The sequence below is a fragment of the Echeneis naucrates genome, chromosome 2 (genome assembly GCF_900963305.1).
Source record: "Echeneis naucrates chromosome 2, fEcheNa1.1, whole genome shotgun sequence".
Classification (NCBI taxonomy): Eukaryota; Metazoa; Chordata; class Actinopteri; order Carangiformes; family Echeneidae; genus Echeneis; species Echeneis naucrates.
Window position 1 is genome coordinate 3,805,529 of NC_042512.1, and position 20,991 is coordinate 3,826,519.

The 20,991-nt window shown below is 42.7% G+C and overlaps 1 protein-coding gene, 13 non-coding genes and 1 pseudogene across 14 annotated transcripts in view; 8 read left to right on the forward strand and 7 right to left on the reverse strand.

Moving 5' to 3' along the window:
• The window catches only part of LOC115057438 (NLR family CARD domain-containing protein 3-like), a 217,258-nt gene that overhangs the window by 158,489 nt on the left and 37,778 nt on the right, over positions 1–20,991 (reverse strand). The gene's annotated exons all lie outside the window — the stretch shown is intronic.
• Positions 1,538–1,715, reverse strand: LOC115058219 (uncharacterized; annotated as a pseudogene).
• Positions 1,899–1,971, reverse strand: trnam-cau (transfer RNA methionine (anticodon CAU)). The gene has a single exon. It is a non-coding gene; the product is annotated as a tRNA-Met (tRNA).
• On the forward strand, positions 2,837–2,908 carry trnap-ugg (transfer RNA proline (anticodon UGG)). Its single transcript has one exon. It is a non-coding gene; the product is annotated as a tRNA-Pro (tRNA).
• On the forward strand, positions 3,073–3,145 carry trnar-ccu (transfer RNA arginine (anticodon CCU)). The gene has a single exon. It is a non-coding gene; the product is annotated as a tRNA-Arg (tRNA).
• trnaw-cca (transfer RNA tryptophan (anticodon CCA)) lies at positions 5,669–5,740 on the forward strand. The gene has a single exon. It is a non-coding gene; the product is annotated as a tRNA-Trp (tRNA).
• trnap-ugg (transfer RNA proline (anticodon UGG)) lies at positions 6,174–6,245 on the reverse strand. Its single transcript has one exon. It is a non-coding gene; the product is annotated as a tRNA-Pro (tRNA).
• Positions 7,693–7,774, forward strand: trnas-gcu (transfer RNA serine (anticodon GCU)). Its single transcript has one exon. It is a non-coding gene; the product is annotated as a tRNA-Ser (tRNA).
• trnat-cgu (transfer RNA threonine (anticodon CGU)) lies at positions 8,555–8,628 on the forward strand. The gene has a single exon. It is a non-coding gene; the product is annotated as a tRNA-Thr (tRNA).
• trnan-guu (transfer RNA asparagine (anticodon GUU)) lies at positions 9,715–9,788 on the forward strand. The gene has a single exon. It is a non-coding gene; the product is annotated as a tRNA-Asn (tRNA).
• Positions 10,254–10,325, forward strand: trnad-guc (transfer RNA aspartic acid (anticodon GUC)). The gene has a single exon. It is a non-coding gene; the product is annotated as a tRNA-Asp (tRNA).
• On the reverse strand, positions 12,308–12,380 carry trnar-ucg (transfer RNA arginine (anticodon UCG)). Its single transcript has one exon. It is a non-coding gene; the product is annotated as a tRNA-Arg (tRNA).
• Positions 13,997–14,078, reverse strand: trnal-aag (transfer RNA leucine (anticodon AAG)). The gene has a single exon. It is a non-coding gene; the product is annotated as a tRNA-Leu (tRNA).
• On the reverse strand, positions 15,814–15,885 carry trnap-agg (transfer RNA proline (anticodon AGG)). Its single transcript has one exon. It is a non-coding gene; the product is annotated as a tRNA-Pro (tRNA).
• trnaw-cca (transfer RNA tryptophan (anticodon CCA)) lies at positions 18,690–18,761 on the forward strand. The gene has a single exon. It is a non-coding gene; the product is annotated as a tRNA-Trp (tRNA).

Consider the following 20,991-nt stretch of genomic DNA (forward strand, 5'->3'; position numbering starts at 1 on the left):
TGAAAATAGATGAAGGTGATGTAAATGGTAGTAGATGTGACAGCAATGAAAAACCCATCAGCTGCCCTGAGTGTGGGAAAACGTTTAAAAAAAAGTTGTGTCTGAAGACTCACATGAAGAAACAGCACATGCAAGTTCACTCAGAAGAGAGACCGTTTGGCTGCTCATTTTGTGGCAAAAGATTTAAGCAACAAGATTATCTTAAATTACACATGAAAGGCCACACAGAGGAGAAACCCTTCAGCTGTCATGTTTGTGGGAAAACGTTTAAAAAAAAGGATTTGAAGACTCACATGAAGACCCACACAGAAGAGACACCATTCAGTTGTGACATTTGTGGGAAAAGATTTAAAGTAAAGGGAAGCCTTAAAAACACATGGCAGTCCACACAGAAGTGAGACCCTTCAGCTGTGATGTTTGTGGGAAAAAATTTAAACTGAAGGTACAACTAAAAAGACACATGATGATCCATACAGAAGAGAAACCCTTCAGCTGTGATGTTTGTGGGAAAAGCTTTCAACTAAAGGGAATGCTTAAAGCACATTTGGCAGTCCACACAGATGAGAGACCCTTCAGCTGTGATGTATGTGGGAAAAGATTTAAACTAAAGGCAACCCTTAACAGACACATGACGATCCATACAGAAGAGAAACCCTTCAGCTGTGATGTTTATGGGAAAAGATTTAAACCAAAGAAAAGCCTTAAAGTACACATGGGGATCCATACAGAACAGAAACTGTTTGGTTGTGACGACTATAAAGAGAAAGACCGAAGCGGCTGACTGCAGGATCTTTGCTGGTTGACCAAAAGTAAACAAACATTTTTTTTTTTTTTTTTTACTTTTCTTTGCTGTTGCTAACCCTAACCCTATACCAAAAAAAGGTTTTGTAAAAAATTTAAATAAGAGAGGAACAAAAAAGGTTGATTTTTGCTCTACTAACTCTCATCTGTATAGAAACATGTTGTGTTTAGATTTTTCATTGGTATCTTCAATTATGTGACAATTTTTTGTATTATGCCTAAAATCATCACATGGCGTGACATGAAAATAGTATAAACTGAAAATGGATTAAACCTGTAAGTTACTCACTTTATCAAAGTGATTTATCAGAATTAAACTGATCCATTATAGTTTTGTGAAAATTAATTCAATTTGAGTATTATTTTCTAAATCATCGCTCAAAGTGAGACCTATGCCGTCAGTCTTTCAACATATTTTCTACTTATTGTGACATACTTTGCTATAAAGTTCTAAAAATATTTGTCACTCTGTGATACTGTTTTCTATGTATTCCATGAATGTTTTCAGATTTTAGCATTCATAAAGGTATGATATTTTCACATGTAGCAGACTCTGGCTGGCAGAAATGAGATCCACAGGTCACAGTAAGGTCACAGGGATGCTCTGGTACCAAAGAGAGCTCATAAAAATATCACTTGACCAGAAAACAGGAACCAAATGAATGTCTAACAGCAACAAACTCCCACCAAACACCAACAAACTTTCTGTGCATCTTTGCGCGCACGCGCTTATCCATTTGAGTGGACCGTTCCTGGAGATACTGCAATACCAGGTCGATGCGTGGAGTGGACGGAGCAAGCCCCTATTCCATCTCCCTGTTCCAAAAATCTATTTAATATATGGTCCCCGGGTAGGGGACGTATCAGATATTAAACTGAAAACAACCACCGACATGTTATTTTCAGAAAGTTACGTTGCAGAGCAAAGAAAATGTCTCTTCTTGGTCAGCTATAAAACTTCACATATTTGTCCACGCGGAGCAGTGAAATGGTCCATAGACGGTCCAAAGATATCATTGAAACATGTTAACCAGAGAGTGTTAAAAGAACTGAGCTTCTAGACCCAACCACTAAATTCTCATTATTAACTAAAGAAGTGCCCCGTGTGAGGCTCGAACTCACGACCTTCAGATTATGAGACTGACGCGCTGCCTACTGCGCCAACGAGGCCTGAAACAGAGGGGCCAACAAAAGGACCCCAGGGCCATTGGGCACAAACCGGACAACACAAACAGAGCACAGTGGCACAGAGCCACCAGCAAGGGTCCTGCCTCACAGCGGCGAGGCCGGCTCCCCCCGACCACACACGCCCGGACGGGGCGAGCCACAGCACGGTGTTTCCAGTATTTTGATGTTGGTTAAAAAGGTACTTTGCATTTTAAACATCACAGTGGAATAGCTGAAAAAGGGAATACTTTACTTCTAAAATATAATACTCCTGTTAGCCAGCAGCACCTTCACAAATAGTTCTGGGAATTTCTAATCAAGACGGGGAAACTTACATCAGCCATGTTGTTTCTCCAACATTTACAACAAGGCACTGCTGGGATTTGAACCTGTTTAGACCAGCACCAGGAAACTAGATCCCCAGAGCAGGTCAGCTCCAGAACCTTCCTGTTGCTGGATGTATCCTGTGATGTGTGTTGGCAGACTCACTCCACAGGCTCCTGTGATGCAATCGGTCAGCGTGCAGGACATATAAGACAGTAACCTGCAGAGTGATGCCTCAGCTGGAGCAGCTGGCTGACCTTCTGTCAGTCTGTGGATTACTCATCAGTCATCAGTGCTGCCAGTTTCTCTGCAGTTTGTCTCTGAAACCACGTCTGTGTCGGTGAACACTTGTGCTCTTCATAGTTGTGTGTCACTTTCTCAAAGGTTTGATGTCGGTATGCACAATGTATCAGCTGATGCTGGTAATTCTGTAACATATCAGCATCAGTCCGATGAGTAAAACTGCCAATATCAACAACCGATGTTTATTTCTGTGTAGTTACCGTTTGTGTGTATGTTTCAGGAGGGGGAGGGCCTTCTCAAGGGCTCGTTGGTCTAGGGGTATGATTCTCGCTTTGGGTGCGAGAGGTCCCGGGTTCAAATCCCGGACGAGCCCTTCATATGACATGTCCAATGATCTGCACCCCCCCTTCTGCTGTGGACATTTTACCTCCTTCATGAAGGAAGGAGGAAGGAGGAAGGGAGGAAGACTGTGCAGTTAAGTGACTGGTCAGAGAGAGTGACTGAATGTGCTGTGTGTAAATAATGAGGCTTTTTTGTGCCCCAGTGGCCTAATGGATAAGGCACTGGCCTCCTAAGCCAGGGATTGTGGGTTCGAGTCCCATCTGGGGTGGTTTACAGCAGAGTGGCGCAGCGGAAGCGTGCTGGGCCCATAACCCAGAGGTCGGTGGATGGAAACCATCCTCTGCTAACAGCCTTTTAGCAACAGCTAGCTGTTCACCATCCAATGTTCGTAGTTTCCTGTAAATCAGTGCTGCTTGAAAAACTGACATTTTCCAGCTGAAGTCATGTCTCATAATGTAAAGGAACATTCAGTGTGTGCTCATGTTTATCTTTCTGCATTTTCCCCCTTGATGCGTGGGTTCAAATCCCACCTCTGACGGAAGCTGCTTTTCCTTTCACCTCTACTGCTGTAATGTGTATTTTGGGGACAAATGTATTTTATATTTTGTGCTCTCCATGTATGAGTCCTTTCTATCCACAACATCTAACATTAGGAGCAAGGCACTGCTGGGATTTGAACCCAGGACCTCATTATTTACACACAGCACATTCAGGACATTAATGTGACAGTTTATTTTATGCTAAAGAAAATTCTTTGTTATTTGTCACAGTGGACTTGGCTCATCATATTTTGCTGACTAACTGGTATTGGAATTGTAAGCTCCTTATTTTGGCCTTCTCTTGTTGCCGTATCTCCAAAGAGCTAAAGTCATGCATTGAAAATTAATCTTAATGACCTGACAACAACTCTGAAAGCAGATACAACACATCCAGATAACCTTTAAATTAAACTTCAACGGGTTTGATTGATATATGGACCTGAAGTCAGACGTTTAGGATTACTCTACCTAGAATAGCAGGCTGCAACATGGACAGCTGAACACAGAAGACGAGAGATGTGAACCCACACACAGGATACAGTAGATTAGCAGTCCATCACCTTAAACACTCTGCCACCTCAGCATGCAGCGACCTGGACTGTGTGTGAATATGAACGTCTACCACTGATCTACATCCTCTTTGGACCTTTACCTAACCACAGAGGTCGGTGAGCATCTGTTTTGGGTGTTATTCTTAATCACTATCACACTGAATCAGATGGCAGAGGTTCCACTGAGATTTGAACTCAGATGACTGGATTCAAAGTCCACAGTGTTAACCATAAGATCAAAGAACACAGATGGGAAATGACCTTCTGACAGATTTAGAAACATTTGAAATGAATTGGCCAACACACATCACAGGAGTACATCCAGCAATGTGAAGGTTCAGGATCTCTGTCAGACACAAAGGGAGCAAATGTGACCAACGAAGCCATCAAAGGTATCAAAGGCAGCAGCTCTTCAGACTCACACATCACTTCAAACCTTTGAGGAAGGTCATCCTGCATTCAAACCCAGCAGAGCTTCACTCTGAGTGGAGTTCCTGCTCATCACTGAAACAAACCATCACTTCCTGTATTACAGCTTTTACCTGCAGTATCTGGAAAAGAGGAACAGTAATTTAGTGGTTGGTGCTTTGTTTAGCAGAAGGAAATTTGGTGACTGACAGCTTCTCACAGAAGACAAACTTTGGTAAGAGTCATAACAGCGTGTGACATGTTCCAGCCGACACTGGTCATTGATTGGCTAATGAACACTCCCCACATACTGATCAACACACCCACCAGCAGACACATCAGCAGCCATGATCACTGTGAGGACACAGATGAACTTATCTGAAATTTGAACCCAGCACCTCTCACACGACTAAGCAAGAATCACACTCCTACCCCAATGAGCCATCAGCACCAGGACTTGTATGGCATTAAAATGATGCACACCTCATTTTTCACCCAGTGAGACAGTGAAAGGTGGGAAGGTGAAAGGCAGATTGGAGAGATTGGAGTAACAGATGTACAGCTGCGGTGAAGACGGGTTACAGCTCTGTAGCTGGAGGATTTTGACACCATTGGCATGAGATCTACACAATCTCAAGTAAAATTGTAGACACACAGTTAAACTGCAACGGCCGGGAAAAAAGGTCTGCAACCTTTATTTATTTAACCTTTATTGCCTTTATTTCGTGTGATATTGATTAAGAAAAACCTGTCTTTGGAGCTTCATTAACAGTGTGCACACTTCACAGAATTCTTTTTTTTTTTTTGCTACACTCTGGTGCAAAGTTTATTAAGTTCATTCCAGGAGTAATCCACAGACTGCCAGATGCTCCAGCTGAGGCTTGAACTCACAACCTCAGTAGGTTCCTGTCCACCATCCTTTCAGTTAGCAGCCAAACACACTGGCTCATTGCCCCACAGAGACTTAATGACCAGCAGCTGTAGTTACACTATTTAAACCTCAGCTAGTTTCATGTTGGTTCACCAATGACTAGCAGTCATTGTTGGTCGATGTATGCTGGATAAGAGAAAGTAGATTAAACACAGCACGTCTCTCAGTGGGCTCCAAAAGACCACTGAGCCATCCTGACATGTGTGTCCAGCTGCCAGTCTCTGATGAGGAACTGCAAAAAATCCTCCAAAAAATTGACAAAAAACACAGACTGTTATGTGTATTTCCTTCTTCAAATCTTTATTTTGGTCATTTAATATGTTTTGCTTCGTTTCAATTCCTACAGTTGTGCGTTTCCAAGAGACTCTGTGGCGCAATGGTAGCGCGTCTGATTCCAGATCAGAAGGTTGCGTGTTCAGCTCACGTCAGGGTCAGATCATCAGTTTGTACTTTTGGTAAACGCTCACATACTCTGTGGTGCAACAGGAGGTGTTTTTCTGATGATCCATTTAATTTCTTCACATCACATTTCACATCACTATTTCCCATTATTTTAGATGGACACACATCTGATTTGATTCGAATCACCATTTGAATCACCATTTGATTTTATTTCAGTTTATTTTGAACAATATAAAAAAAAAAAACCAACCCAAAAGTCAGCAGGTTTTATCAATGATATGGAGGGTGGAGGGTTTAGAAAGTAGTTAGAAAGTCACAAATGTTACCTTAAAGGGCATATTGCAGGTTAAGGACCACATTAAATCAATGTTTAAAAAAATAATATTGGAAATGTTTTGCTGGAAAGTGAAGGAGGTAAAATGTCCACAGCAGAAGGGGGGCAGATCATTGGACATGTCATATGAAGGGCTCGTCCGGGATTTGAACCCGGGACCTCTCGCACCCAAAGCGAGAATCATACCCCTAGACCAACGAGCCCTTGAGGAGGCCCTCCACACAGAAATAAACATCGGTTGTTGATATTGGCCGTTTTACTCATCGGACTGATGCTGATATGTTACAGAATTACCAGCATCAGCTGATACATTGTGCATACCGACATCAAACCTTTGAGAAAGTGACACACAACTATGAAGAGCACAAGTGTTCACCGACACAGACGTGGTTTCAGAGACAAACTGCAGAGAAACTGGCAGCACTGATGCTGAACACACATTTAGAACAAAAAACACACAAAAAAAGTCATCGTTAACAGCCTGTATGGAGTCTAAAGGAAAAGAGGAGAGAACATGTCACACGCTGTTATGACTCTTACCAAAGTTTGTCTTCCGTGAAAACCTGTCAGCCACCAAATTTCCTTCTGCTAAACACAGCACCAACCACTAAATTACTGTTCCTCTTATCCAGATACTGCAGGTAAAAGCTGTAATACAGGAAGTGATGGTTTGTTTCAGTGATGAGCAGGAACTCCACTGAGAGTGAAGCTCTGCTGGGGTTTGAATGCAGGATGACCTTTCTCAAAGGTTTGAAGTGATGTGTGAGTCTGAAGAGCTGCTGCCTTTGATACATCACCTGATGATGTAACAATACTCACAGAATGAAACTCCTCCTTTGAAGCTGCTTTGAAGAATTTCCAAAATCAAATTTGATTCAGATGTAAACACAAAGGCTGCCTCACTGTCACCATTCAGAGCAGCTGAGAAGATTATTGATCATTCATTGATTATTAATGATCAGCTCAGAACCAAACAGTGTATCTTTCATCCAAACCCTGACAGTTTCTCCACACAGGAGGTGTTTCAGGTGTCTGGTTCCTCCATTTAAACTCAAATCTGTGAAAAACTTGTGACATGCCCAAACAAATTCAGCAAGGCCAAACCCCCCTACCCCTCCTGAAACATACAAGTGTTCACCGACACAGACGTGGTTTCAGAGACAAACTGCAGAGAAACTCAGAAACTCAGAAACTCTGAGTCTGTCTCTCAGTGAACTTTTGTGCTCCTCAGAATTGTGTCCCACTTCCTCAAAGGTTTGAAGTGAAGTGTGAGTCTGAAGAGGTGCTGCCTTTGATCCATCACCTGATGATGTCACAATACTAAAAAACTGAGCAGACTGCTGTGGACTTCAGTGAAACAGTGAAAGGATTTCAGCGGTGTTACATTTATGGCGAAACATTTGCTCATCCTCTCCATGGGCCTGCATTAAGACCTCCGACTCCACTGCTCCCCCTTCCTCAGTGTGTGTTCCTTGAGGGCTTGTTGGTCTCGGGGTCTTATTTAGAATGAACGGCTCAATTAAATAAAAAAATGAGGATGTAGATCAGTGGTAGATGTTCATCAAAACAAATGGCCAATGAAGGCTCAACTCCTGCTCAGGCTAAAGACCAGACCGTGTTCAGACCACATCTTCAGCTGCCAGCAAACATGACGAGGTGGCCGAGTGGTTAAGGCGATGGACTGCTAATCTATTGTGCTCTGCACGCGTGGGTTGGAATCCCATCCTCGTCGGTCTGTAAGCAGAATTATCCAAAGTGTCTGACTGCAGGTCCATCATGAATGATCTCTAAATGTGTTTGAAAACTGTTCAAGGTTAATTCAAAGGTCACCTGAAAAAAGCCTTTTTATTGAAAAATGCAGGTGATTGACCCCATAACATAAAAATGTTATCATGCACCTGGGGGTTTTCCAGGTAGAAGTTTCAACGAACTTTGAGTCTATCCCTGAACTCTGAGCAAGCGATGTAACAACAGCCACTCTGGCCAAGTGGTTAAGATGATGGACTGCTAGTCCATACCCTGCTCTGCACGCATGGGTTTGAATCCCCTCCTCGTCAGCTCGTTGAGCTCACTTTAGTCTGTCCCTGTTGCAGCCTGCTGTTCTGAGCAAAATTATCCAAAATGTCAGACTTTAGGTCCATCTTGAATGATCAAAAATAATGGGAGGAGTCTTTGATGTCATTAGAACCTTTGTGACATCACAGAATCAGCATCTCCTTTGATGGTTACTGATGGAACAGGAAAAGGTCAGATCCTGATATAATCTTGTGAATCCACAAGTATGCCTTTCTTTGTTTGTTTACCAACAGCTTGTTAGGATCCCCGTTAGCTGTCACTGAGGCAGCAGCTACTCTTCCTGGGGTCCAAATGAAAATGCACATCTGCAGTCAAACAGGTTCAGGTAGACTCAGAGTCCTACATAAAAACAAATCACTTTACCATCAACCTCAACTGCAGTATACACATTACACTTCCATCACCAGATCCTGTGTATATAGATGTACTTCAGAGTGGTGCTGTGGCTTAGCTGGTCAAAGCACCTGTCTCGTAAACAGGAGATCCTGGGTTCAAATCCCAGCAGTGCCTTGTTCATAATGTAAGATGTTGTAGATAGGAAACACTTACACATGGGAAGTGCACGTTCTACCACTGAGCTGCATGGTCTGGCAGCATTAGCTCACCAGATAGCTTCTGAGCTCATTCAACACTGATCTGTCTGATGAAGCCTTTTGGATGAGATGAGGACATTGATGATGCTGCTGAATTTAGGTCACCTGCACTTATGTCAACAGTCAGAGCTCCATACACAATAAGAGTACTGAAGAAAAATACTTTAAACATGAGCTCTGTGTCACATTCATGCAGCTTGTGTAGAAACAGTTCATTCCATCAGAATGAACCTTCACCTGTTAAGGTAACAGTTTGGTAACAGTCAAAGCTCCGTACACAACAACAGTCCTGCTTCTGTTTACCAAACGGCTCCAAAGCCCACCCAGAGACCTGCTGTGTTTAGTTCACTTGTTGCTGTATCTCCAAAGAGCTGAAGTCTTGTGGAGAATGTGGGCATCGATCACAACAAGAAGGTGCCCTGTCCTTTGAGGAGGAAACTATCCAGGCTGGAAAATGTTGAGTCACGGGAGGTTTCCTACCTGTGGTTGTTGTAGCCGAGTGGTTAAGGCGATGGACTAGAAATCCATTGGGGTTTCCCCGCGCAGGTTTGAATCCTGCCAATGAAGGTTAGTTGTTTTCATGGACCAAGTTTCCCATTTGGGGAGAGACGCAGCATGTTTGAGAATCTCTGTAATCTGCACAGCCTTAGAATATGACACAGCTGAGTGCTGTTGTTAGGACTCCAAGAGGATCAGAGCTCTCACTGGTGCTCAGTTATCATTATCAAGGCCGGTGATAGGGACACACCTTTAGTTCCACTTCCAGGTCATGGAAGCAATAATGAGAAGTCATTTCTACTGTGTGCTGTGCTAAAATAGCTCATTTGGGGGAGCGAACCAAAGGACGCACAACAGCTGCTGAAACCCAGGATTGAAACAGGGACCTTTAAATCTTTAATGTAACGCTCTCCCAAACAGGCAGGATCTCTGTGAGACACCAAAGGAGCAACATTTAGGATAATTATAGCTGGAACAGCAGGCTGTAACAGGAACTGGTCATCAGGTCTCTGTGGCGCAATCGGTCAGCGCATTCGGCTGTTAACCGAAAGGATGGTGGTTCGAGCCCACCCAGGGACGGTCTTTGTTTAATTCACTGGTATTATAGTTCACATGTGGAAGACCGGAGGATTTTTAAGTTGATGCTCAGTTATCTCCATCTAGTGGACAGATGGTAGAAGTTGATTCCTGAAAAGAGGAAGTGACTTTTCCTCAGATCAAACTGTTGAAGGAGAACGAGCAGCTTCTTCCTCACTGACTCACTCAACCTCTGTCTCCTGGGTTTGGATTTAGGTCTGGGTCTGGGTCTGGGTCTAAGACCAGGTGGGCCTGCTCAGAGTCTCTGTGTTGGATGTGAGCTGCTGAAATCTCTGAACACCATGACACAGAGAATATCAGTCTGATGTGTCATCTGTAATCCAGATGTTGTCATCAACAAAGAGATGTTCCTGACAGAAGCTGTGCTGATGATGATTCTGGATAGAAACTGGGAGGAAATAACTTTATTCTCCTTTAGTTACATCACGTGATGTTTCTCTGTCCAGCTCCTCGTTAGTATAGTGGACAGTATCTCCGCCTGTCACGCGGAAGTCCGGGGTTCGATTCCCCGATGGGGAGAGCACGTGTGTTCCTCACTCTGAGCACCTGGCTCCACCCTACATGCAGCTCCAGGCCGGGAACTGATCCCAAGAACTTATTGAACGTATTGTCTTACTCACAAAAATTCATCAGTGTGTCTCATTGGAGAGTTCCGAGTTAGAGCTGAAGAAAAAATGGCTCCAGGACTGAAAGACCAGAAACTGAAAGGGGAAAAAGATAAGAAAATAGAAATATCCATCCAGAAAATAATCAATGTCTCTCATCAAGTCACATTAAGCTTTCATTCTGACCTAACTCTGGTGATTACTGATTAGGGTAGTGTTGTTTCAATTGATCAGGAGAAATCTGTTCAAAATGGGAATTTTGATCATTTTGTTGAAACTCTAACCAGGACAACCCCAAAGAGAAGCACTTGTGCACAAAGAATTCATCAGTGTTTCTGATTGAGGTGGTCTGAGTTAGATTCTAAGAGTCTAATGGGAAATGGGTAAAGGAAGGAAAACTTCTGAAATCACCAACATTACCCCAACTAATAGCACTTACTGCTCTCAGAACACAAGTCTGTGCTTCAGTTGGGGGAATGCTGATGACAAATTAATACATTACACAACTAATCCTGCTGACTAATTTTTCCTCAATATTCCAACCAGGACAACCCCAAAGAGAAGATGTTGTTGAATCATCAATGTTCAGTTGAGAATTAGCATGACTGTAGATAACGGTGGAAATAAATAAAAAAGTAAAAAAACAAAAAGTAGCTATTCCTGAATTTAACAGTTAAGGTAACATAAGGTAAGAAGAAAGAAAGGACACATTGACAGAACCACTGTGCTTCATACCAGGACACAGCAGCGTGAATCATGAATCATCATGAATCATGTTCGGGAAATGTTTATGACAAATTCATGACTTTGGCTGATTTCAAAAAATAAATATAAATAAATAAAACATTCTGTCCAAATTGCAAACAGGACAACCCCAAAGAGAAACACTCATGCAGAAAGGAATCAACAGTGTCTCTGACTGATGTGATCTGAGTTAGAAGACATTGATTCTTTACTTCTTTATTGTCTTTGTCAGTTAACGCTGCCCCAACAAGCAGCATTTCCTGAATCCAAGTGAATCAAGTCAACAAACACGTTGGATAATTAATTGTGACTCTGAACTTTTTTCCAGTTTGTTGAATAAATGTGTTGTCCTCCTTCAGCAGGAAGTTTCTGTGGGCTTGGTAACGGTTTGAAGAACAGAATGATCAGACAACGATCCTCTTAAATTCATGAGGACCGTTAGCATATGATGAGAGGACTGTTAACTGCAGTGATTAGAGATCAGGGTTGTGTTGTTGGAGCTGATCTCAAGAAATCTATTTAAAATAGCAAATCATAATTTTTTTTTTTACTGAATTTCTGAGCAGGACAATCCCAAAGAGAAGCATTTATGGAGAAAGTTAATAAGCAGCTGTGTTGTGTTAGAAACACCAAACATGTCCAGAAAAGACAAACTGTTCTGTGTATTTCCCTGAAGAGTTGCCAGACTGTGTTCACACCTTGATTACTGCCATCACAGTTCCCCTGTGTCTTTCTTTTGTCATCCTTCACAAAATTTTATTTGCTGGCACAGAGGCACAAATAGAAAAATGGCGAGGGGGGCTGTGACTTGGTTCCCATCATTCATATTAAAGAGCCGTTCAAGAGACTCTCTGTGATCTCTGTGAACATAAATCTTTACCTCGGTCTTCTGATCCAAAGTGAAACACCTTGTCCTTTGGGCCATGTGGGGTCTGAGTGTGGCCCATTTTAATGTCCTGTTGTCAGTTTAGTGTCTGTTCTTGTCATATTTCATTGCTTCAACATTCATCAGGATGAAGGCAGCATCAAGCAGCAGAGGTCAGTGTTGGCCATGACCTGATCAGATTCACCTTCTGTGGAGGAGATCTGAAAAACCTCACTGATTTCTGTAAAATGGACACAGTTTAGTCTGTTCACCTTCACACAACTGCCCAACCACGAAGGGACTCGAACCCTCAGTCTTCTGATCCGAAGTCAGACGCCTTGTCCGTTAGGCCACGTGGTCACTGGGGCAGTCAGCTCTGCCTGGATACAACAGTGGTCAGGGCTGTATGATGTATGTTTATACTGAAACACTGACAGCTCTCCTCCATCTCCCTCTTTTACTTTCTCTGGGTTCCAGCCCTCGTAGGCAGCGTGTCAGTCTCATAATCTGACCAACGATCCATGTTGGTCCATGATGTTAACGTGTGTTAAAATCAGAGAGAATTTACACTCATTCAACTCAAATCCAGGAACATCCCAAACATGACTATTAGTCCTGTCTGAGAGTTTCCTCCACTGACAGCAAACATACTGTATATCCATACTGATCACTGTGATCAGGTTTGAATCATCTCTGTGAGAATCCCACATGAAGCTGTCAGTCCTGCTGTAATACACACATCACATACATCTTCACTGAAATAATGACACCTGTGTCACCTGTGAGAAAGCTCAAAGCTGTGTCCAAAGTTTTGGAGGAGTGAATGGCAGAAAGATGTCTTTGAAGCCATTTGGACACACAACCAGTCAGCGTGCAGCATTCAACCTCACAATATTTCATCTGGTTGTGGTGTGGTTGAAAGACGAGGCAGAATATTGGAAATGTAGGTCAAAACAAGGTCCACCTCTGATGCTGAAACCCGGGATCAAACCAGGGACCTTTAGATCTTCAGTCTAACATCAGTTTTAGATTTAATTAAACAATTCAATGTTGCACTCATTCATGCACTATGCAATGTTGAAAAGGCACATAAAATGGGAATTTGACTGTTTCATAGTAAAGGATTTAGGACTTAAAACACTAAAGCCTGTGTGCTCCCTGTGGTTCCCTCAGATCCAGGACCTTTAAGTCATTGCTACTAATGGCTCGTTGGTCTAGGGGTATGATTCTCGCTTCGGGTGTGAGAGGTCCCGGGTGTTATATTGCCAATATCTTCCCAAAGTTTGTCTCCTGTGAAAAGCGGTCAGCACATTTCCATCTGCTCAACACAGCAACAACCACTTTGTCTTGTCCAGAAACTGCAAGCAAAAGCTGGAATACAGGAAGTGATGAGCAGGAACTCCACTGAGAGCAAAGCACTGCTGGGGTTTGAATGCAACATGTCCTGTTTACAAGACAAGACTTATTGATACTAATACATACTAAGCCAGCAGCCTGCCCATTGAGCTAATTCCGCTGTGCTAACATGGGAGAGCGTTAGACTGAAGATGTAAAGGCCCCTGGTTTTTGGCATCAGAGGAAAGAAAAGCAGCTTCTGTCAGAAGTGGGATTTGAACCCACACCTCCTGGGGAGACGGCAACCTGAACGCAGCGCAATGACTGCCTGATCAGATCGCATGGAAGCTGTAGAGTGGACAACCAGGAATTTTTGTGTTTCACTGGTAAGATTCAAGTTCCACCGAGATTTGAACTCGGATCGCTGTAATTTAGTAATAAAGTAATTTGAAAGTCACAAATGTTACCTTAACTTGAGCACTGACTTGCACTGACTCGCATGCTTTGCATGTATGAGGCCCCGGGTTCAATCCACAGCATCTCCAGCATGGTACACAGGAAGTACTTATCTTCTCTAAAACACACAGGGAGCTGAAAAATGCCCAAATTAGCTGATTAGTTTTCATTGACAAGAAGCAAACTGGCAGTGGTGGGATTCGAACCCACGCCTCCGAAGAGACTGGAGCCTTAATCCAGCGCCTTGGACCGCTCGGCCACACTACCCTGTGAACAAAAGCTAGCCAAGAAGCCATTTTCCCTGACTGGAACTTTTCCTGTTGCAGCCTGCTATTCTTGCTACAATTATCCTAAATATCTGCCTTTAAGGACATCGTGAATGAACGTGAACTCAGAGGTTGTTAAAGGGGCCTTTTCACAAAGCTGGCCAAGTCGTTCAGGCGATGGACTGCTAATCCATTGTGCTTTGCACGTGTTCGAATCCCATCCTCGTCGGTGTTCAGCTTGTTTTTGTCTCTCCATGTTGCTGCCTGCTGTTCCAGGTAGAATTATTCTAGATTTTTGAAGACGTTTGACCTCTCGTCCAAGAGGCGTCATTAGATAGATTGGTGTTTTACCTGTTGCAGTATCTTAGAAGCATGAAATGCTTCATGAAATTTTCTTCCCCAAATACAGTACAAACTACAAAAATTCTGTCACCCCTCTTTCTCTTGTCATGATAACAGCGTGAGAGATGTGAATTTTTAGCTTCATTGTGGGACTTTGGAGAAGTGGATGGTGAACAGAACATCCAGCATGGCAGGGGGCATGGGTACCTTAGCCTTACCATACCTTAGCTCAAGCTGTGGTATGATCTTAAGTTTAGCAGCTACCATCACTTTGAGTTTCCAAAGTGGGGACTGAGCTGAAGATCCAAATAAAATAATCAAAATGTGCTTTCTTCTTGAAATGCTTCCATGGTGCAACTGCTCTTGTTCTTTCTTTCATATCATAGCAACATCAACAACTAATAACTAAATGCTTTAGTTATTATGCTTTATGCTAAAGAAAATCCTTTGTTATTTGTCTCAGTGGACTTGGCTCATCATATTTTGCTGACTAACTGGTATTGGAGTTGTGTAGAAAAAACAGAAAGATCTGACAACAGCTTTGAAAGCAGATACAGTCGGTCCAGATAAACTTTGAATTAACCTTAAACAGGTTCCAAGGATATTTAGAGAATGTTCAAGAAGGACCAACATGGACAGGCAGGATTCAAACCCCCTACACACTGAATGGTCTGCAGCTCAGCTCCCTCATACAACGCTAACGGCAATGGTTAGAGTGTGGTGCTGATAACACCAAGGTCATGGGTTCAATCCCCATACTGACCACATGCAGCATCTCAGAATGTGATACCTTTCACTCTGTCTGTATGAAACCCCATAGACTTCAATTCTATGCACTTTCCAACCAGTGAAGCCGGTAGACTGCAGGTGGAAGTCTCAGTACTTTTTAAAACATGCACAATAAAAATAAAACAAAATAATTAAAACCAATTTAAAGAAAAGTCAGACCGAACCTGAACGCTCCATCTGGACTCAGGTTCTGATTGGACCTCAGCTGATGTTAATCAGTGTAATCAGAGCAGAGAGCAGCTCCGGTATGAAACCAGAATCATTGATCCCCCACGCAACACAGATGCATACGTCACACTCTCTCATGTTTGCTTCAAATGGTGAGCTCAGCACCACAAAAGTAGTACAAAGAAGTACCAAGATGTACAGAGGATATGAAAATATTGCAAAGTAAGTGGCTGACCATCATGACTCCTACCAAAGTTTGTCTCCTGTGAAAAGCAGTCAATCACCAATATCCCTTCTCCTCAGCACAGCATGAGCCACAAAACTACCATTGCTCTTGCTTCAGTTGCCAAGATACTGCAACTAACAACCAGACAGCAAACCTCACACAGCTCCATAGTGTAACAGTTAGCACCCTTATTGACTGAAAGGCAACAGATGGGCTCGTCTGGGATTTGAACCCGGGACCTCTCGCACCCTAAGCGAGAATCATACCCCTAGACCAACGAGCCATGTGGACTGTGGAGGTCATGACAAAAAAGTGGGAGGAGTCTTTGATCCCTTTGATGTCATTAGAACCTTTGTGACATCACAGAATCAGCATCTCCTTTGATGGTGACTGATGGAACATTTGTGGCGTTTGTTTTTTTTTTTTTTTTTTGATGAACCTCATTATTTACACACAGCACATTCAGGACATTAATGTGACAGTTAATTATATGCTAAAGAAAAGTCACGATGGTCAGCCACGTATGTTGGGGGTATTTTCAGATCCAAAATACATCGCTGTACATCAGAGTGGTGCTGTGGCTTAGTTGGTCAAAGGGCCTGTCTAGTAAACAGGAGAGCCTGCGTTCAAATCCCAGCAGTGCCTCATTGATAAAATGTAAGGCTGTTGAGTTAATCTCATGTAAGTTCTGTTAAAAAGACACACCACTCTCTCTGACCAGTCAGTTAACTGTTACAGTCTTTATGTCTCTCTGTTGAGCATCCTTAAGTTTTGTGGAAGAGGTGAAATCAAACCAGATACTATCCAGCAAAAACAGCTGTGGATTTGAGCCGGTAACAGGCTTTGATGTCATTAGAACCTTTGTGACATCACAGAATCAGTATTCAGGGGTGCTGATTTATATTGGTGGGAGCGTTGATAGATTGTTGGAGCTGGCCGAGCGGTCTGAGGTCGCAGTCTCTCCTGGAGGTGTGAATTCAAATCCCGCTTCTGACAGAAACTGCTTTTCTTTTCTCGACTGCTGTAAGATGTGTTTGGGGACAAAGTTGTTTTGGTCAACTTTTGACCACCCACACTTCAGGCAGGCTATCAGGCAGTCTTTACTGTAAGGCCACTTTCAGACTGCTCAAATGGTAGAGCACTCGCTTTGCATGTAGAATGTAGCATGTAGAATTAGAATTATCCTCGACGTCTCAAAAGTTAGGTTAGCTCAGCTGGTTAGAGCGTGGTGCTAGTAACATCACAGTCATGGATTTGATCCCCATTCTGAGATAAATTATGTTTTCCTGTAAATCAGTGCTTCAGAAATGTTGAAATGGAAACATAAATGTTACTGACTGTTATTTTCCCATTTGTTTTTACTTGTTCTATGATACAGATACAGACGGTTTCAGAGAACAACTGCAGAGAAACTGGCAGTACTGATGCTAAGCTGATTAAAGTGTCTGTCTTGTAAACAGGACATCCTGCGTTCAAACCCCAGCAGTGGTTCACTCTCAATGGAGTTCCTGCTCATCACTGAAACAAACTGATGAAAACCATCACTTCCTGTATTACAGCGTTTACCTGCAGTATCTGGACAAGAGAAACAGAAATTTTGTGGTTGTTGCTGTTTTTAGCAGAAGGCGATTGATCATTGGCTGGAACTCATATCAATCAGATCAACTGCTTAGAAGGCAGCTATGCTAACCACTATACCACCACTGTATAAGGTTCAAACTCACAGTCCTTTTTTAATGAAACTGGTTATGGGAACTCACAAGTGGCTGGATTGACCGAACATGACCGAACATTATCCACACTTTAAATGAATCAAAGTAAACTAATTCTTTGTCTTTGATCTCTGTGATGTCATTAGAACCTTTGTGACATCACAGACATCTAGTAAACAGGAGATCCTGGGTTCAGTGTCTCATTGATAAAGTTTAAGGTTGTTGAGTTAAATTCATATAAGTTTCATTAAAAGGACACAGCACTCTCTCTGACCAGTCACTTAACTGCACAGTCTTCATGTCTCCCAGCAGCTCCTTGTTGCTAAAGTCAGATGTTGTAGAAAAAAAGTACTTCTGGGTTTTCATCAGCTGTAGGTTACAATGATCAATATTATAGATATGACAGACAGAGTTCTCAATGTTTTCCTGTTAATCAGTGCTGCTGAAAATCTCATGTAGTGTGTATAACAGCTTTTCTTTTGAAAAGGTTGTTATCACAGATTCAAATTAAATCATTTGGGCAAAAGTTGAACAATATGGAGACTTTACTTGGGACAGTTGTCATTGGAAGCTTGTTCACTTTGTGAAGCTTTTAAATGCAGTTTATTTTACTGAGGACAAAAGAAAAAGACCAATTAACTTGTAGAGCTGCTGGTAAAACAGGGACAGTCTGAGATTGCTTGGACATCCTGACTGCACAAAAGAGAGACATTTCAGGATTCCTGATCCAACAAACATTTGGCTCCTCGCTCAGTTTGGTTCTTTTTTCTGTTGGCAGAACTCAAAGTTATCTGGCATGGCCATGATTGTCTTTGGAGCTTCATTAACAACGTGCACACATCACAGATTTTTTTTTTTTTTTGCTACACTCTGGTGCAAAGTTTATTAAGTTCATTCCAGGAGTAATCCACAGACTGCCAGATGCTCCAGCTGAGGCTTGAACTCACAACCACAGCATCTCTCTGCAGGTTCCTGTCCACCATCCTTTCAGTTAGCAGCCAAACACACTGGCTCATTGCCCCACAGAGACTTAATGACCAGCAGCTGTAGTTACACTATTTAAACCTCAGCTAGTTTCATGTTGGTTCAAACTGATGTTAAGATATTTGACTCTAGCAGTCATTGTTGGTCGATGTATGCTGGATAAGAGAAAGTGGATTGAACACAGCACGTCTCTCAGTGGGCTCCAAAAGACCACTGAGCCATCCTGACATGTGTGTCCAGCTGCCAGTCTCTGATGAGGAACTGCAAAAAATCCTCAAAAAAATTGACAAAAAACACAGACTGTTATGTGTATTTCCTTCTTCAAATCTTTATTTTGGTCATTTAATATGTTTTGCTGCGTTTCAACTCCTACAGTGGTGCACTTCTGAGAGACTCTGTGGCGCAATGGTAGCGCGTCAGACTCCAGATCAGAAGGTTGCGTGTTCAACTCACGTCAGGGTCAGATCATCTGTTTGCACTTTTGGTAAACGCTCACATACTCTGTGGTGCAGCAGGAAGTGTTTTTCTGATGATCCATTTAATTTCTTCACATCACATTTCACATCACTATTTCCCATTATTTTAGATGGACACACATCACCATTTGATTTTATTTCAGTTTATTTTGAACAATATTAAAAAAAAAACAACAAACAATTAAAAGGTTAATAATTATGTTTTCCGTCCTACATGGTAAATAGATGAACAGTCCACCGCTGTGGTTTCTCTGATCCACTAGGATGGTATGAAGTGGACGGTCTGAATATTTTAAGATGCTCTTTGCCTTCCTCTGTGTGGGTCAGCCCGCAAGACATTTCCGATGAAAAATCACTGTCCTGTCCGTTTCAGTCCAAAAGTAGAAAACAGGATGTTGACTTGCTGTAAAATGTCTCCTGCTGATTCAGGAGCATCCAGCTCTCACAGCTGATCAGCTGACTGAGCTGACTTCTGGTGCTCTGAAGTGGAGAGAAATGAATTGATCTGTAGATACAGAGACAGAAGTTCACAACTCTCTGACAGAGAAGCTGGATGCTGCTGTTGTGCCTTGAAACTGGAAAATAGTGAGATGACAGCTGTTAAGTGATTCTTTATACTTGTCTATGCGGAGCAGTGAAAAGGTCCATAGAAGTCTAATATCACCGAAACATGTTAACCAGACAGTGTTCAAGGATTTGAGGTTTAAACCACTAACTACTCATTATTAACTAAAGCTGTGCCCCGTGTGAGGCTCAAACTCACAACCTTCAGATTATGAGACTGACGCGCTGCCTACTACGCCAACGAGGCCTGGAACAGGTGGAGCACCCAAAGGACCCCGGGCACGTCGGGGGCACTCTGCACAGCGCAGACTAACCTCAGGGGAACAGACCGTTGCCAAAAGGAACATATGGGGATCTACTTTCCTGTAGCTTACTTCCTGTGTTTAGTTCCAATGTTTACTGTGAGGTCACTTCCCCCTGAATCCTGCTGTTCACAGCTTCCACCAAATGGAGCCAAATAAGACACAAAACTTATTGTGATGTGAGTCTGAAGAGCTGCTGCCTTTGATACATCACCTGATGATGTCACAATACTCAGAATGAAACTCCTCCTTTGAAGCTGCTTCAAAGAATTTCCAAAATCACAAGTGAGTCAGATGTAAACACATTATTGATCATTCATTGATTGATTATTAATGATCAGCTCAGAACCAAACAGTGAAAGAGTTCTGCTCTCCAACACTCTGATCCCTCAATTACCGCTCCACATTATCCTGCTTAGTCACTCGTCACTCAGTCTTGTCTAACACTCTGATATTTCACGCTGACTGGTTGTGTGTCCAAAAGGCTTCAAAGACATCTTTCTGCCATTCTCTCCTCCAAACCTTTGGACACAGCATCCAGGTTTCTCATAATGTGACATGGGTGTCATTACTGCTGTGGAGGTGGTAGTTTGGCCAAGCGGTCCAAGGTGCTGCATTCATTCTGCGGTCTCTTAGAGGGGTCGGTTTGAATCCCATCGCTACTAATTACCTTCCAAGACCATTGAAACCGCCCAAACAAAGCAGACAGGCAGCTGTGGGAGTGGTTTAATTCAGGTATAAGATAAATTCAGGTAAAAGCCTGAAAGGGACTCCATTCAAACGGTGACACAACTGGGAAGTTGCTGCATAGACTCTTGAGGAGAAGATCCTAAGTGAGTGTCTCTGTGGTGCAATCGGTCAGCGTGTTTGGCTGTTATCTGAAAGGATGGTGGTTCAAGCCCACCCAGGGATGTTCTTTGTTTAAACCCCATTTCAATTCCTGAATGTTAGAAACTCAGTGCTGCTTGCAATATAAAACACAGCTGAATGAGAATGTCATTTATCACAGTATGATCAAATCCATGACTGCATAAATTTGTTTGTCTCTATTCCCCACCAGTGGGGTGGAGCCCACACTTTAAGAACGGCGGCCCTATAAGCATCCAACAGCATCACTGAGTCAGATGATCCTTGCAACAAACATTGTTTGCTGTTCATCATGTCATTTCCTCTGATGGCACCTGAACCAAATTCTTGCTGAGACAAAACAGGTCACTAAATAAGTGACAGTCTGTTATACTCCAGTCTGTATTATATTACAGACTACAAACTGCTGTCACCTCAGGACACCATCAGCAGACCCTCAGCTGCATCCTTGTGGTTCCATGGTGTGACGCTTAGCAAGGAAGAA